The sequence below is a fragment of the Ictidomys tridecemlineatus genome, chromosome 3 (genome assembly GCF_052094955.1).
Source record: "Ictidomys tridecemlineatus isolate mIctTri1 chromosome 3, mIctTri1.hap1, whole genome shotgun sequence".
NCBI lineage: Eukaryota > Metazoa > Chordata > Mammalia > Rodentia > Sciuridae > Ictidomys > Ictidomys tridecemlineatus.
Window position 1 is genome coordinate 151,737,799 of NC_135479.1, and position 18,407 is coordinate 151,756,205.

An 18,407-nucleotide genomic window follows, 5' to 3' on the forward strand; every position below is an offset into this window, starting at 1 on the left:
CTGCCTCACCTCGGGCCCAGAGCTATGGAGATGGCTGACTATGGACTGAACCTCTGAAACTATGAAATAAAATTTTCTTCTTCCAAGTTGTTCTGTTCAAGTCTTTTGGTCACAGCAACAAAAAGGCTTACTTAAAAAATGACTTTAAAAATAAGAGTTAAACTTCTTTACATTAAAGAAAGTGTGTAGTAGTGATTTTTTTTGCACTTGTTTATCTTATAGGTAGCATCATTCGAGACCAGACTCTTTGCTGTGGGATGGATCTAACATCTTTAGATTTTTTTTTTTTAACTTTGGTCTGACTTCACCCCCAATCTTATGGGTGATACACCTAATTAGATGATAAATGACTGCTGAGCTTTCTGGGTAGATTTGAGGGGAAAGAGCAGAACTGATATCTGTTTCTTTTATAAGAAAGTCAAAGCTATCCCTCAATCCTCCAAGAAGACTTTACCACATGTGACACTGGTCAGATGATCAGAACTGAGTTGGGTGATCATACCTATACAACAGGGAGTTTGGAAAAGTAAGTATTGTGCTGTGTGTGTGTGTGTGTGTGTGTGTGTGTGTGTGTGTGTGATGTCCATATTTGAAAAGTGAGGGTGTGGTGTGGGAATTTCAAAAACAGCTCTGGTCTACCTTAGGGGATAAGATCAGGTGTCTCTGACTAATTACTGCTATATTTTTCCCAATTAGTATTGGCTATTAACTTATGTTACTCCATTGCTTTCTTAATTCAAAAAATTTACCCAACTTGTCCTAAGATAGTTTGGACCTGGTTTCTGCTGTCTTTCTCGCCTACATAGCATCTGTTTTGAATAATTTTCTATTCTGATACATTCAATGTTTAAAATCTTTCACAATTCTCATCTTTTCTATTTATCTTTCTAAGCTCTTTAAGTCCATTTATATTATTTTGACTAAAATAACTAAAATTTTTTAAAAGTTGTAAATTTTACTAGTGTGCTGCTTACTTCCTCTTCTAGATCATGAATTTTGTATTAAATGGAACCAAACTGAAATGTATAATATTGACCTTTAAGTCTTCCTAATGCAAACAATTCTAACCAATTATATGTATGTTCAATTTACAATTTTTTTCACATCTCTAACCCAAAACTTAAGACTTCCTGTGGAGTTAAATAAGATTAGAACTAAAAGGAGCTTTGGGTATTATGCCCAACACCCTTCATTTTATGGTTTACGTAACGGAGATGGAGAATGTCAAGATGATTCGTATTTGAGACAAAGCTAGAAATGCTTGTTTCATGGTCCCCATTTTGATGTTTCTTCCATTAGATTGAGGTGTCTGCTTTTACATGAGAAACGTGTTAGATGTTAGAAACAGGACTCATGAAGCAGGTGCCAAGAAGATGAAACTAAAGAGTTGGTCCCTGAAAGAGAAGAAAAATGTCCAGCTGGAAAACATGGAGTAAGCTCAGGCACGGGTCAGGCAATCTTGAGCATCAGGTCCAATGTGGAAGGACAGAGCACAGCAGTGGGTGAGCCCTTGGGAACCAGGCAGGTGGCAGTCATGATTCTGGGAGACGTGCCCATATGTTGCAGAATCTCTGCCAGAAGGCTCAATTTGGGAAGGATTCCAGTTCCTGGGGTGGAGAGCTGACAGGTGCCAGGTGGGGTTCAGGCCCTAGCCAGATGTACTTCAGAAGAAAGTGGGTATGGGCATCCAGAGAGGATGCCTATCGCAGGACAACTGGTCATAAACCAAAAAGGAGGAAGATAGGCAAAAATAATACAATAAGGCCAATATCAGTGGCGGTATCATGACATGGGCCAGATAAGCATCCAGGGCTCATCCTGGAATTTAAGTGATTGGGTCTGACTACAGGAAAAGACAGTTGTAGGGCATGAAGGAAGCCCAGTCGCCATAGCTACATCTTCACAGCTTGGGTCTAGGGATATGGATTGATTCAAGGCCTTGTCAGTCATATGGAATGGGGATGGGGGATGAGACCAAGCCCAAAGGTTTGCAGCACTGTTGAATGCAGGAAGAGACAGGCCACCACACCCTGCAGTTGATGGAATCTGATTTACACTTAAAATTTGATCCAAAATTATGTTGGGAGTGAGGAATAGCATAAAATATGTCAAGATCTACAAACCTTAATCTAACAATTCTACAGGAAAAGTTTATCTTGCAGCCGTTTTTAAAAAAGCTTCTCAGTTGTAGGTGGTATTCATGAATTCATTATCTACAATATGTTTACAGATTTGTATGTCTTAATATAGTTACATTGTTGGTTTGTGTTAATTTTAGAATTCCTTTAGCAGCAATTCATTCTCTGAGACTTAAAAAATATAGAGACAGCTTAGAAACAGATATAAGGACAGTATATGGATGATAAGAATATATCAATTGAAGATGAGGAGAATGTCTAGTGACCAGGCTTCTCTATAGTCAATATATTATTAAGGTAACCAAGATCACCAGACCATGAAGCACTTGGTCCAAACATTTCATCCATCTTAATGACCAAATCAACCAACTGCACAATGATACAATCAATTGCTGAGTAACTATACATTAGGATGGCAGAAAATGAAACAAAGTAAATTGTCAGTATTTGATCAGTTCAGTAAAGCTGCAGCTGACAAGATTTCCAGATAGGTGCTGGTTCTTCCTTTTTAAAAATCTTTTTGTGATTTAGATGAATTTACTCCATTTTAACTGCTTAGAAATACTCAACTCCTGGAGATTTTATCTACCAGCTTGCTCATTGCCATTAGTTTCTGTCTATTTAATTTATCTTATTAGCAACAGATTTTTAAAGCAATTGGTCTTCATTTTTTAGTTGTCATTCATTTTATAATCCTATTTAATTATTTGCCTTATTAGAAAATCTGTTTTCTCCTATATTTTCATTTTCTCTGCCTCATTTATATGAACCTTTTAATTTGCCTTCTTTTTAAAAATATTAATACAAGCAAAACACTAGTTTAAATTATATTTTACATATAAGCAAAGATATAATAAAAGCATCTGGGTTTTGTTGTTGTTGTTTTTCTATTTTGCACTTATATATTGGCTTAGACATATACCTACCTATGAATTTTTGGATTAGCTACAATCCACTTCCAAATACTTGGACTGTCTATTCTTAGTTTGTCATGTTCGTATCTTGCAAGTAGATTAATCTATTTTCTCTTTCTTGAATTCTACATAACTATATACCTAGCTTTAAAATTTCATATTTTTATAGTGTACAGATTGCACTGTTTTAATTACCTTTTGTTCTCCTTAGCTTTTCTAAGCTGGGTCTCTACAATACTTCATCAGTCAGAAGTTGAGTATTTGGTAAACTAATAGCTGTTCATTCTGTGCAGTTTGGTAAAAAAATCAACTTTTTTCTTTTCTTTTTCTTTTTTCTTTTTTTTTTTAAACTGATTTCTATAATTATCAGAACTAAATGCTTTGGTAGATGTACCCACAAAAATAATTTTTAATGTACATCTCCAGACCAGCTTATAATTTATGTTGAAACAGGATCTTGCTAAATTGCCCAGGCTGACCTCAAACCTGTGATTCTTCTGCCTCAGCCTCCTGAGTTACTGGATTTACAGGTATGCACTGCCATGCCTGGTTCACAGAAATAATTTTTAAAACTTTGTTTCCTAAAACTAAACTTTTGACTGATTAAAGAGAATGCTGTATATTAACAATATAGTTTTATTTTATTTTTGGTAATGGGATTAACCAGGGGCACTCTGCCACTGAGCTACATCCCCAGACCTTTTATGTTTTTATTTAAGACAGGATCTTCCTAACTTTTGATCCTTTTGCCTTAGCTTCCTGAGTCACTGGGATTAAAGGAATGCATCATTGTGCCCTGCAATACAGCTTTCTTTTAAAAAAGGATAAAAATTATCTCTACTTTCCATCAATTAGTTTTACAAAAACCTAAGAGATTTGAGTGTTGCCAGTTTGTGTGTGGACATGTGTGTGTCTGCAACTGAGTGCATGAGTGCATGTATATGATCACATGCTGGTTTTTCTTGGCAGTACTGAATATTAGTAGTAGCAGATTCAATAACTGCTATAACTGGAGTGCAGATACAGTGTGAATTTCCCTCATGCTCTGCTATATGAGTTGATGGTGGTTGAGGTCAGACTAGGTCATGGCCAACCAATTGGACCAAAGAACTGATTATAAGGATTAATGACAGGGTGATAGGGGTCAAGGTAGGCAGCTGTTCTTGAGGGTGCTTGAAATCAGAGACAAAGTTCCTGCCCAGACAGAGGTGTGGGTAACTCTGGATATATAGGAGAGAACTGCAGGTAAAATCTACCTAAGGTCCAAACAGCTCCCTGGAAGTGGCTTTAACAAATAACTGTCCTTGGAAGGTTTTTTGTTTTCAAAGTTTCAGATTTCTATATTGTCTCATCCAGATAGCACAACTCCAGTTAGCTTAGTTGACCCAAACCTTTGTCTCATGAGTAAATATCCTCTGATCCTTATTCTACTCTGACCAAAAGCTCAGTCCTTGTCCCTGATGCCAATTTAATAAGGAAGACACGGTTTTGAGAAAAAGAAAAAAGAAGGCTTATTTCTTTGCTAGCAAAGGAAAAGCACAGGGAACTCCAATCCCAGAGACTGTGTTTCTGACCATCAGGAAGAACAGAGGGTTTTTAAAGAAACTTATCAAAGAATGCTTCCAGGTGTGCCTTGACAAGGGGTCCCAGATGCACCCTGATGGTGTGCTAATATTCATTTGTTAATCTGAGATATAGTACCTCCCCCCGCCCCCCTCCCAGGTCTTCCAGCAACAACTTCCTGCAGGGTATGTGCTTAAGGACAAATAACAGCCTTGGATGGGAAAAGGTAATCTTGTTCCCTTACCCCAGGTTAGGGAGGGGGAGAAGAAAAAGAAGAAGGAGGAGGAGGAGGAGGAGGAGGAGGAGGAGGAGGAGGAGGAGGAGGAGGAGGAGGAGGAGGAGGAGGAGAAGGAGGAGAAGAAGAAGAAGAAGAAGAACAACAACAACAACAACAACTGACAGTTTTCATGTCAGACAGAAAATCTGTCCTTTCTACTCCAAATTGGGCTGTTTAAAAATGTCAGTGGCTAGAAAGTTTGACAAGATGAGGATTTCATAACACATATCTATATTTTCAGGATTTATGGCTAACAAGATGGAGAAAAAGGAATAGGGAAATGTCGTATAATAAGAAATATATTTGGTCTTTGTTCCCTGTTGCTGACACAGAAGTCCTTTGGAATTTCTTGATGATAGAGGTGTCTTTTGCTACGTATAAGGAGTCCCTGTGATCGTGCCTGAATTTATTGTAATAAGACAACTTAGTTTGGGATTTCTAGATAGTCTCAAGATGAGGGCTGTTCAGAGGAAAAAAAGAAGGGCTATAGATTGTGTTACAAAAACTTTTTTTTTCTGGTGCTGGGGATCTAATCCAAGGCCCTTTACCATTGAACCACATCCCCAGTCCTTTTTAAAAATATTTATTTTTTAATTGTAGTTGGATACAATACCTTTATTTTATTTATTTTTCTGTGGTGCTGAGGATCGAACCCAGGGCCTCGCATTTGCTAGGCAAGCACTCTACTGCTGAGCCACAACCCCAGACCCCCCCAAGTCCTTTTTTAAGTTTTTATTTGAGACAGGGTCTTGTTAAGTTGAGAAGGCTGGCCTTGAACTTGTTATCCTCTTGCCTCAGTCTCCTGAGTGACTGGGGTTACAGGTATGTGCTATGTCCAGCTGTAAAAAAAAAAAAACCCTGAATAAAGATGTTTAAAGAGCTTTCAGGTTGGTGAAACACATCCTCTTGCAACAAGTAAACATAATCAAAGTGCTTTCTTGAGTTCTGTGATCCATTCTAGCAAATTAAGCAAGAGGAAGTTGTAGGACCCTCTGATTAATGACTTGTCAATCAGAAGTATGGGTAGCCATTAAGACTGGTGTCTGCCGTAATAGAAGTCTTATGTGACTGAGCCTTTAACCTGTGGGGTTTGGGCTAACTCCAGATAATGAGTATCAGAATTGACTTGAACCATTGGAGGCCAAGTTGATGTTAGAGAATTGGTTGGTGTCGAGAAAATACCCTAGAGGCAAAGATTAGTTTGAAAGTCACTGCAGAATTCAATCAGTCAGTTTATAGGTTTGGGGAGGGGAGTAAAACAGGTACAGGGTTCTTGATTTAGTGGTTTCATATATCTTTCCATGAAAAAAAAAAACATAGGAAAAATCTTTAATCTACCCTGATAGTGGAGGATGAAGAAAGGGTAATTTTAGGACAATTTATGATACATTAGTTGAAGAAGCCTAATATAATTTTCCAGTAATTAAGTTTAATTTCTATATCTCAACTCCCCCAAAGCCAAAATATCAGAAGAATGAACTTACTTTGTATTACTTCCAAAATGATAAAAGCCTAAGCTGCTTGATCAACACTAAATTACAGTTAGAGAGAAAGAGAGCAGCATTCATGTTTAACCCTCTTCTTCACTTTTCAATATAATGAACTTTTGAAGATTGGACTAGAAAACACAGAAAAGGGAAGGATTCTACCTATATTAGTTTGGATCTTTTCAGGCTGTAAATAACAGAAACCCACAAAAGAATGGCATAATTTTCAAGGCTGACATGACCATCTTATGGAACCAAGGTTGTTTTCTCTTTCTGCTTCACCATCCCTGGCACAGAACTTCCATCTCTGTGGTTACAAGATGAACATCACATTTATGCAAATCATGTCCATGTTCCAGGCAGGAGAACAAGTGAATGACAAAAACAAATGGAGGTTAAAAAACTAGTTGTCTGTCTCCTTTTAAAAGGCTTTTCATAAAGACCTCATTGGTGATTTTGCTTGATTGTGTGTCCATTCCCAGCTGAAGATAGTTTGGGGTCATTAGTATTTTAGTTGAGCATATTACACACTTTTAAAAACAACAATGTAGTGTTGGATGCACAAATTCAGGGGAAATGGTTGTGCTAAGAAGCACTGATGGTTTCACTGGCTGTAGTATAAAGAGTAGACCCACAAAACAAATAATGTCACAGCTACTGACCAAAAAAATTCCAGGTCAGACATTACTTGACTGTAATACACATTCCACAGAAGATCTATACCTCTTCCTCTCTTCTCTCTCCTCCTTCTTCTGTTCTTCCTGTTCTTTCCATCAAATCTTTCCTCTCTCGTCTGTCTTCCCTGAGCATTCCCCTCTCCTCTATCTCCAATTCTCTCCTTCCATTTCTCTGTCCTATTGTAACTCACTTTTAATGAGAAACTACCACTTGTTTTATTTCTGTATAACAAACCACTGATGAAGTTACTGGCTTAAAACAGGGAGCAGCAAACTTTTCTTATAAAGGTTGTATATAGGGAACATTTTCAGCTTGGTGGATCAAAGAGTCTCTGCCTTTGTATTGCAAAAATGGCCATTTTTGATATGTGAACAAATAAATGTGACAGTGTATCAATAAAACTTTACTTACAAAGAGCTGGTAGAACAAAATTTGGCCTGAAGAATGTATTTTCAAGCAAAAAAAAATGATTTCCCATTTTTCACAATTCTGTGAGTCGATTGACTTAGCAATTTTATTTTTCTACATGGGGTAATGAGGTCAGTTCTTACTTTGAATATTTTACCAGCTGGAGATACTAGAAATGAAAAGCAGTTATTATTGTCTAATCCAGAAAGTCCTGCATTGGAAATAGTTCCTCTAAATTCTGCTTGAAAATTGAAGAGTACTCTCCTCAGTTTCTATTTCACTTTCAATATCTCATCACAGATAACCGAAAACACCATTTGGCACATATAGTATTCTGCCTGGAACTCGCTTAAGCTAAATTCTCAACTCTATTAGTTATATTTTCTATCTTTTAAGTTAACATCAGTGAAAATTCCCTTCATTTTTTCTATAATATATATCACAGGTCCCTTTTTCTCCAATTTTCTATAGAAATTTTATTGTTCTTCCAGGCTCTACTCATAGTTCCCTCACTCTTCAGTTTCCATCCAGTTCCCAATGTTTTATTAATTTTTTTATATTCTATATGTTATAATGATTTGACATCTTGGGGCCTGACGGACCTTGGAGAGACTGCCCCGATCAGAGGTCGCTAATTTCTAGAGATAGCAAGGAACTCCCCAGGCCACACCTTTCAAATGAAAACGACTATCTCAGTCCTATCCAGCTATTATAACAAAGCACAGATTTTGTGTTTTCAACTATAATTCCTCATATTTCTGGAGGCTGGCAAGTCCAAAATCTAGACACTTGCCTCATCTAATTCCTGGTGTGGGGTCTCTCACATGTCCTCACAAGGCAGAGAGAGAAAGCTCTGGTCTCTTCCTTTAATGACTGGTCCTATCCTGGGGTCATATCCTCATGACCTCATTTCAATCTCATTACCTCCCTAAGGCCCAAAGTCCAAATACTATTGTAAGGGGATGGATAGATGAGAATGATGGGAACACAAGGTTAAGAGAATAATTCTATAAAATTGTCCCACTGTGCTGACCGCAATCCGTCCCCTCCAACCCACATACTTTCTTTGCCAAAAAAGCAATCTGCCTGCAGCTCTGCCTGGCCTAGGCAGGAGCAAAGGTCAGGCAGTCAGTGTAGGATGGGGTCAGTAGAGAAAGGATAGGGACTGGTTATTAAAGAAAGAACAATGTGTTGTTAACCTTTGCTATCTGCTCCTGAGTATTCCAGGGTTGCTAACAATTAACCTCCGTGTCCCTTCACGTTCCTGCTCCCAGGCACATATACTAAGAAGAAAGAGAAGGCAATAATTAAATGGGGGCTTCTGGTGTCTATAAAAGAGCAAGATGCACCCTCTCCCATGTACACCCAGCCATGGAGCCCTGTCTCTTACATAAAACTTGCTTTCTATGTTTGCCTCAGTGTTTCTTGGGGAAGCAGTACCTATTCCTAATATCCAAGGCCAGTGTCATTATCACCTTGGAGATCAGGGCTTCAAAATATGAATTTTGGTGAGACACAAATATTCAACCTATAACACCAATTAATCTATACCCATACCTTCCTGATACCAGCTTTATCAAGCTCTCACCTGTCACCCCCTGCCTGAATCACCTGAGGGGCAGGTAACATTCCACTCAGGATAGTGTCAGTACTCTGGAGTCTACTAAAGTGATTGGAAGCAGACAATCTCAATGACTTCACTCTGCTCAGCCTGCCCCACTCATTCCTTCCTACAATAAAAGCTTTAGTCCGTTCTCCCTGCCAATTCCTTTTGACTCCTAAGAGACCCTGGTACTTTCTCATGTGGCCTTGCATTAAATGGCATTCCACCTGATCTTAAGAGCCTTGAATAAAAAATTTTCTTTTGGATGGGAATTGTCTTCTAATCTGTTGGTTTCATCATACCTCAATAAAAACAAAAATCCCAGGTATTTTTTTTTTAAACAATGCCATATGTTTAGATTTTTGTTACAGAAACACCCTCCCTCTAGGTACCAATTGTTATGTTAATTACTTGCTACTACATAACAGTTACTTCAGAAACCAATGGCTTAAAACATCAACAATGTGTCATTCCTCACAGTACTCTGGGTTTGCCAGCTCAGCTGTGCCATTCTGTATTCCATGTGGAAGGGAGGTCTCTCAACTGGCTATCTTCTTGTAGGATCCCAGCTAGGACTGGAGTATCACAGATGGTCCTCGAAGGCCTTTCTCCACTTCTCTTCTCATTATTCCACGTCAACACTGAGCTTCTTTATAATCTGCCAAGTGGCTTCTGAAAGTGAATGTTCTAGAAGAGAAGCCCAAAGTGCCAATATCAAGCCTCTCTGTGCTGGAGTCATGCTTACCAACATTTCACTAACCAAACTAAAGGTTAGTTCAAATTCTGTGTGACAGGGGACTGCACAATAGTAGAATATCAAGAGGTGTGGTCTGTTGGGCACAGTGGCACAGGCCTGTAATCCCAGCAACTCAGGAGGCTGAGGCAGGAGGATCATTAGTTCAAAGCCAGCCTCAGCAAAAAGTGAGACACTAAGCAACTGAGTGAGACCCTGTCCCTAAATAAAACACAAAATAGGGCTGGGGATGTAGCTTATCGGTCAAGTGCCCTGAGTTCAATCCCTGGTACCAAAAAAAAAAATAAAAATAAAAAAGAGGTGTGGCCCTTGGAGATCAGTGATGTGACAATCTACCACACTGACACCATTATGCATGCTGCCATTCCAAGTTTCTTTTTACTCTGGGGAATAGTCCATGGAGTATAGTAAAAGGTACACATGTAGAGCTGTGTCAGAGACAAAAGCCCAAGAAAAAAGGACTAAGAACAAACAATCTTGATGGGCTTGATTTTTACTATTCAACTGGCCATTTTGGTATTCTGGAGACACAAATGGTCATTTCCTAGAACACATCTTCAGTTTGGCTTAAATAGTGTTGCATTTCCAATATACTTTAAATTGATATACTATTGATATTCAATAGGCCTTGTACAACTAACTTTATGTGAGACTATAAGATTTTACATTTACTTCATTTTTTAAAAAAATCATTGTTACTGTTCCTGTTCCTTTTTCTCCAGAGTTTCCTCTGGTTACATTGACATTCTGAGAAGAGATTGTCCTTAGCAATTATCCACGTGGAAACATGTACTACTTATGGCAGTCTGCTTTTGCTTGTTTCCTGTCTTGCTAATTTTGTGAAATTGGCTATTTGTGAATAGTTACTTGATTGCAGAAATAACTTGCTTCAGCCTAGAATTGTGGTAAAGACTTAGACAATTAAGGTCATCTATGTGAGTGTGAAACACTGAAATGAAGAAAGAAATATCCGGGATACAATCTGACTATTGAACATTTAGATATTTTAGAATATGTTTGGGCTTTCAAAGCATGTAGATAGAGAAAGCCAAACTGAGAGGTACTTTATCAAGAAGTTAAAAATATAGCCAAGGCTGAGCCCATCAGACCACTCACTCCAGATATAGTTTTGAGCCAGGCATCTCCCAAATACACATTATGTACATTAACCCCTGTCACACCTTCTGTTGATGATGCATTACCACTTCTGTGTCCCACATTTGTTTATATAATCTTGGCACTGGAGTTCTCTGCAGGGTTTTCAAAGTAGGATCCATCTATAACATGCATAAAAAGTCACTCAAAGTGTCATTTATATCTTAAAATATAGATCCCTGAGCCTTACCTAAGATTCACTACATCAGATCTCTTAGGAGGGAATTCAGACATACATATTTCTAAAGTGTTCATGTCAGCTTTTATGTACCATGAATTTCAAGAAGCACTATCTAATGGAAAAGATCAAAATGGGGCAAGAGACCCAAAGCTGAGTTAAATGGCATATTTTGACATCTAAGAAGAAGGCTAAGATCTGGTTTTGGAAAAATTCAGAACTGAGGTTTGTCTTTGAAGACCTTCTCATCTCCCTTTCATTACTGATCCTTCTCATTCTTTAAAAGCTGAACAGTAATTGTCATTTGTCCAGCTTCTACTACGAGTTCACACTGGACCTTGAGTTTCACAAAATCGTGAGGGGTAATAGTATCATCCCTATATTTTTGCAAGTAAGGATGTTGAGGTCTATTGAGGTTGTGAAATTTGTTGAAGCCAGGAGCTAAGAAAAGGTAGAGCTGAGATTTGAACTTGACAAACTAATTCACAGCACAGGATTAGAGGTGTTATTGAATGTTCCTCCTCTGTTTCCTAGAACCTTTAATGCCAGCACCTCTCAGAAGCATCTTTCTCCTTCATTTCTAAATCACTCTCCAATTTCCTTATTGTGGAGTTCTCCCAATTCCTTGTAGAAAGGATCAGCAGCGTGTATGGCCAGTACCCTCCCCACCTCAGCCATCTCTGGAATGCTAGTTATTGGGTAAAATGAAGTGTCTGGTTACATGATTGGCCAAACATGTTTTAGGGGGAAAAGTGAAAAAGAACTTACTACGGAAGTCCTTTATTCTGCAAGAGTGACATCTCAGAGCACAAACTCCACATCTGTTTCAATCACTGTCCAATCTGCAGCACCAAGAAGACAACATGGTAAACAGGACCCGCTAAATCATAAATAAGTGAGAAGGAAATTCCATTTTAATGCTATGACTATCATCAGAAACTCCGAAGGTAGAATAAATAACTAAGATCTGGGTCGAAAGTTCTGGGAAGGTGTTATGAGTGAGCTATGCCATTAACATAGATCAAACACATCTGTGTCTTCCTACAATGCCAGAATATATTGAATAACAATAAATTTACAAGTTACACTACTTTGGACAGTTGCCATTCACCAAAAACTGGGAGGTCACCTAATAGTCATATCAAAAATCCTTTTATTCCATTACAATCTTAATTTTTATTATCTATGAACACTAAGGTTCCACATCATACCTTTACACAATGGTATACATAGGTCACAGAAAACTAAGATGGAGTAAGGCTGCTGAAGGGTTACAAAATGCTGTGCTATTAGCACAAACTCAGAGAGAGCTGAATGCACAGAGTCACTGTAGGTGGTCAGATAAAGAATTTAATGGGCCAGTTATGCAGAGTTGTCAAGGCAGGAGGTTGGAACCCATGGTAGTTTTGCTCCATTTGAGAGTATAGCTTAAGTGTCAGCTCAAGGTGTGAGCCTGGAGTGAGCCATACATCATCATCACAGGCAGGAGAAACCACACTGTTGAAGCCCAAAGGAATAAGAAATCAGAGGCTCATCACTGGGGCGATCTTCCTGGACAAATTTGAACATGATCCTAGATGGGACAACCCCATCCTTTGCATTGACCTTAGTATGGTACAAACTGTGGTTATGACCCAATGTGTGGTCAAGGAATAGAAATCCATTTACTTTACTATGAATATCCAGCCAAATGATAATGGGAGACTGTACATATTAAAGCTGCCTATTTTCCAACAAACCTAGGTATTCCTGCTTTTTCTTATGAAACAAATGTTTATTGAGCACCTGCTAGGTACCAGGCACAGTCCTAGGCACTGAGAACATAGCAGTAGGAAAAAAATCTAGCTTTCATAGAGTTTGTTGTATTCTACATGGTAGCTGAGGGCAGGTAGTGGTTCCTAAGCTTCACTGTGAAGTTTGTAGTTCAGGGTCTGCTACTTTGAATTCTACAGAAATCCTGAACTTGTGAATCAGAAGCTGACATGAAATGAGTGATGTGTGCAGACAAAGATTGTGCCTGCTTACCCTGGACTTGTGGCAGCACGAGATGGCATTGATTGGGAAGATCATTTTCATACCTTGCTCCCTTACCTGGGACCAGCCCCACTGGGCCTGGGTCTCACTAACGCAGGAAGTTCCTAGTTCCTCAGGACTTAAGAGGATTCTCCCTTCTGAGAACTCAAACATTTATTTTGGCAATGTCATAGAGAAGCTGGAGGGTCTTTCCTCTCTCGCTCAATGCATGTGCTTGCAATCTTAGTCTGTGGGTTTTTGTGTTCACCCATCCTTAGACACGGACGGGTGGGATTCATGGTCCTCAGAATATCTTTTTCTCTTTGTCTAGAAAACAAATTGATCTACTCCTGTTTGAAGGACTGGTACATTTTACCAGTGTCTCATTCTTTATTTCCTTTTAAAATGCAAATATTCAAGGGTGAGTTAAATTACTGAATTCCCAGTGCATGAGTGTGAAATAGTTTCTCAAGTAGGTAGCAAGAGAACCGAGAATAAAATACCAACTGCTAGGGTAGGTAAAAGAGGTGGGGGACTGGGAGAAAGAAAATGAAAGGGAATAAAAATAAACATGCTTTCACACACAGAGACACACAGAAGCATACAGTCTGGAACCATAAAAGTCCAACTTCTTAGCTACTCATCCTTGGAATATACCCAACATGTGGAAGTTCCACTGCAAGCGATATGAGTAAGTCCTCAAGTTCTGAATTTGGACAAAATAGGTTCTAAGCCCACCTCATTTCTGCATCTTTCTATGATCCACTGCCAGTTCTTGACTTTTTCTGAGTCTTTATTATCCCTATCTGTAAAAAAGGGATAATGACAGTTATTTCTTAAGATTGTTCTGAGGATTATATAACATGATGGATGTTGAGTGATTGGCATGGAGCCTAGTACATCACAAACCCAATCCATGTGCCCTGAGCTTCAGGATGTTTTGGGGGAAGTCTCCCCGTCTTGTAGCAGAAAAGCCAGAGGACCTCAAGTCCCTTTTTGTCACCTCTGTTGCCTTATCCCTTTGGAAAAGATTAGGACCAGGAGTCATGGAAGAATAGGTGCTATACCTGTGCTGTTCATGCCGGCCTGACATATTCTGCAGAGATTTCTTTTCCAAACCAGATGACACAGAGGTGTGTGTTTATCTCACTGCACAGTGACTTTCATCTCTAGCTACTGCTTCTCCAGCCAGCACCCAATTCAGCAGGATGGCTAGTTCCTTTTGGATCTCTATATTGGAAGGAGACATTACAGGGTGGCATTGTGTAGGAGAAGCTCTCTTGGTGCCAGCCCCTTGGAGCTGGGAGAGCTGCCACATCAACAATAAATGTAAAGCCCTTCCCCCACCGTTGGCAGGCACTCTCTTCTGTTCTTCCTGCTTCCACACAATATACACAATCGCATTTCCCCTCTCATTCTGCTTGTAAAACTCATTTTACCTTTTGCTCTCATCCTCAGGCTTCTGCCAGGGAATATTGGAGGGTGAAAGTAGCATTCAGATTCACTTTTATAAACAAAAGCCCAGATTCCCAGGGCAGCTGCCATCTCTCCAGTTTCTATGCCAGCCTCAAACTTTGCCCTGATGCATCCTGGTTCATTGACTTTCGGGCTTCCAGTAAACTCTTGGCAATAAAAAGAACATGGGAGAGAGCCTCCCTGGGCTTCTGAGCAGAAAGAGAGCAGTTGAAGCAATAATACCTCAGGTCATTATCAAGGGCAGCTAATAGATTAATCAGTGCCATTGTAGCAAGCCTTGAATATGAGTTAGAAATTAGTTTGGTTAAATACTCAGGGCTGTAGTGTGTGTGCTCATGCATATGTAAAGACAAGGGATTTGGTGAGCCATCTGAGAACTGCTTCTTTCTCCAAGACTTACTTTCTCCACACATTTCCACTTGCACTACCAATGTGGTTAATTTTAATTTTATGCTGTCTCAAGCTTCAACCTGAGCATCATTAGTAAGGTAAAGATGGGCTCCTGCCCAGCTATACAGTGTTCATTCATTAATTTGGCATCTCCCATAATAACTGAGAGCTGGCAAGAATGTCTATATGGAGACTGTAGGATCAGGTTGCTCAAGCCTGAAATCTCTCTGGGGTAAGCTTACTCTTATACATAGAATCAATGTAAAACTCAATCTCTTCCCCAATAAAATGTGAATAGCAGGACCTATTTCCAAGGTTTACAGAAGGGTTAACTGAGCTGATTAACATAAAGTGCCAGCACAGTACCTGGCACATAATAAGTACTTAATAAATATAAGATGCCATTAATAATTTTCTACATTTTTACAGCTGTTAATTATTTTCAAAGTACTTTCACACAGGCTCACATGACTCTCCTAACCAACCCATCAGGTGTAAGATGCAAAGCATGTAGTATTGTCCTCATTCTTACAATTAGAAAATTGAACTAGTAAGGGGATAAAGTGCTATAGCTAGAATTAATGAGAATCCAATTTAGGCTGCTTCACACCTTTTCTGCCACCTATAGTTGCTTTAAGAAATCAGACTAGGGGGCAGGGAATGTAGTTCAGTGGTATATTGCTTTCCTCTCAAGTATAAGGCCCTGGGTTCAATCCCAGGGTGGGGTGGGGGGGAACCAGACTAGGAGAAGTTCACTATTCAACTAAAAAACATTAGGAGATCTGAATAGAACCCATGAATCCACCTGAGACTGTGTTTGCACTTGTGGTACTGGAGGGCTAATAACCTGTGGTCTTTAGCTCTCCTGAAACAATGGGGCTTGATCCACAGATATGCAGTAAGGAGCTCATCAGTCCTCACCTCTCCCTCTCACATGACCCTCAGAACAGATGAGCTGTGTGACAGCTACTTCTGAGAATGCATTATCTTCTGGTATGGCTTGGATCTGGAATGTCCCCCCAAAGCAGAAAAATCCAGAGATGGGGCTTTTGGAAAGAGATTAGATCATAAGGATCTAGCCTCATGGGTGGATGAATCTGTTTAATGGATTGATACGTTATTCTCGGTTCTCTTGCTACCTACTTGAGAAACTATTTCACACTCATGCACTGGGAATTCAGTAATTTAACTCACCCTTGAATATTTGCATTTTAAAAGGAAATAAAGAATGAGACACTGGTAACATGTACCAGTCCTTCAAACAGGAGTAGATCAATTTGTTTTCTAGACAAAGAGAAAAAGATATTCTGAGGACCATGAATCCCACCCGTCCGTGTCTAAGGATGGGTGAACACAAAAACCCACAGACTAAGATTGCAAGCACATGCATTGAGCGAGAGAGGAAAGACCCTCCAGCTTCTCTATGACATTGCCAAAATAAATGTTTGAGTTCTCAGAAGGGAGAATCCTCTTAAGTCCTGAGGAACTAGGAACTTCCAGAGACACACACCATAATCACAGGTTAGTATGAAGAACTAAAAGAGACCTCATCTTGCCTATACCAGCATTAGTCTTTCAAGATCTTGGTTGAAAGTGAGTGTGCCCCTGTGACATGTACCAAAGAGAGCGAGAAGGACCCTTGCCTGGGGTAACAGATGATGGTCCAGCAAATGTGAGGGCAGGGATTACACAGACAGACACACACACTACTGCCCTCCATCAGTGTTCCCTTTCTGCACAGTCACCAGGTAGCCACAAAATCCTCTGGAACACAGAGTCTTAAGCAGCCAGAATAAATGAACAGGAACCAAGATGTCAGATGAAATCTATTTGCTTTCTCTGATGTAGGGAGCACATTTACAGAGAGAGGCAATTACATCAATGACATTCTTTCCTTTCCCCATGTTTTTGAGATTGGAATTCGAAAGAAAAACATTTTGCATCTTTTATGCAAATCTGGTAACTTTAACTTAGTTAAAGATTGTGTCTTTATAAGGCTTCCTTGACTATGATCATAAGTAACTGAGGGCCCAGGTCATTGTATATGCTACAGCCAACTTTGCCATTCCTTTAAAATTAAACTTTATCATGAGATCAGAGTTGAATAGTCAACCCATATACAAAATTGATAGGCTATTTGGGAAAATATAAACAGGCAAATGTTAAAGAAATCCAAATATGTATTATTATAATATAGCAATATATAACTTTTAATTGTTATAAATGCATGTTTAATTTAATTCTGATTCTAGCATGGGACATCTGTCAAACAACTATCCAGAAATTTTTCTTATGGACAAAAACATCTCAAGATTTATACTCAGTTTCTGGTTTTCTGTATTGGCTTGTCATCAAAGGCCCTCACGGGAAACTTTAATCCTTCTGCTTAGAACACATACCATCTGATAGTCCAGTTGTTCTGCTTATTCTTTAAATTTTTTACATTTCAAAATGGTTAATTTCTTTTTTTGTTGTTTAAAATTAAAAAAAAATTTGTAGTTGTAGATGGACAGAATGCCTTTATTTTCTTTGCTTATTTTTTATGTGGTGCTGAGGATCCAACCCAGTGCCTCACACGTGCAAGGCAAGTGCACTTCCACTGAGTTACAGCCCTAGCCCTTTTTTTCTTTTTTTTTTCCTTCATTATTCCTCTCTTTCTTTCTTCCTTGCCTTCTTCCCCCCCTTATATACATATTGTTCATGATTCCAAAAGCAGACTTACAAGATTTCAAAGTCCTACGTAAAAACCTGTTTTCCAATAGATTTATTTTTACCTAACAACTTTCTTTTACACAAGAATGTCTTTCAAAATGTAGGACTGAACACCGACATACAAATTAAATTTTTTATTAATTACATTTGGTGGCGGGGGGTCGATACGGGAACTGAACTCAGGGGCACTCAACCACTGAGCCCCATCCCCAGTCCTTTTATGTATTTTATTTAGAGACAGGGTCTCTCTAACTTGCTTAGTACCTGGCTTTTGCTGAGACTGGCTTTGAACTCGACATCTTCCTGCCTCAGCCTCCCGAGCTGCTGGGATTATTTATATCCCTGTGCCACCACACCCAGCGATTAATTACATTTTTACTTCAACTTTCCAGCTTGTCTTCTATCAAAAGCCCATGACAAAAAATGCTTTTTTAAAAAACAAACAGAACATAAAAAGAAGTAAAATTTCCCCCAACTTATTATTTTGAAATGACTTTAAGGTTGGAGAAAATATTTCAGAAAAATAAAAGTAACTTTTATATTCTCTTAATACAAATTTTATCAGTTAAGCTTTGCTGCATTTGCTTTATATCTTTTTCCATACAATTGGTACCATTTTCCTAAACCACTTGAAAAAAAAGTTTAGAAATCATGTTCCTCT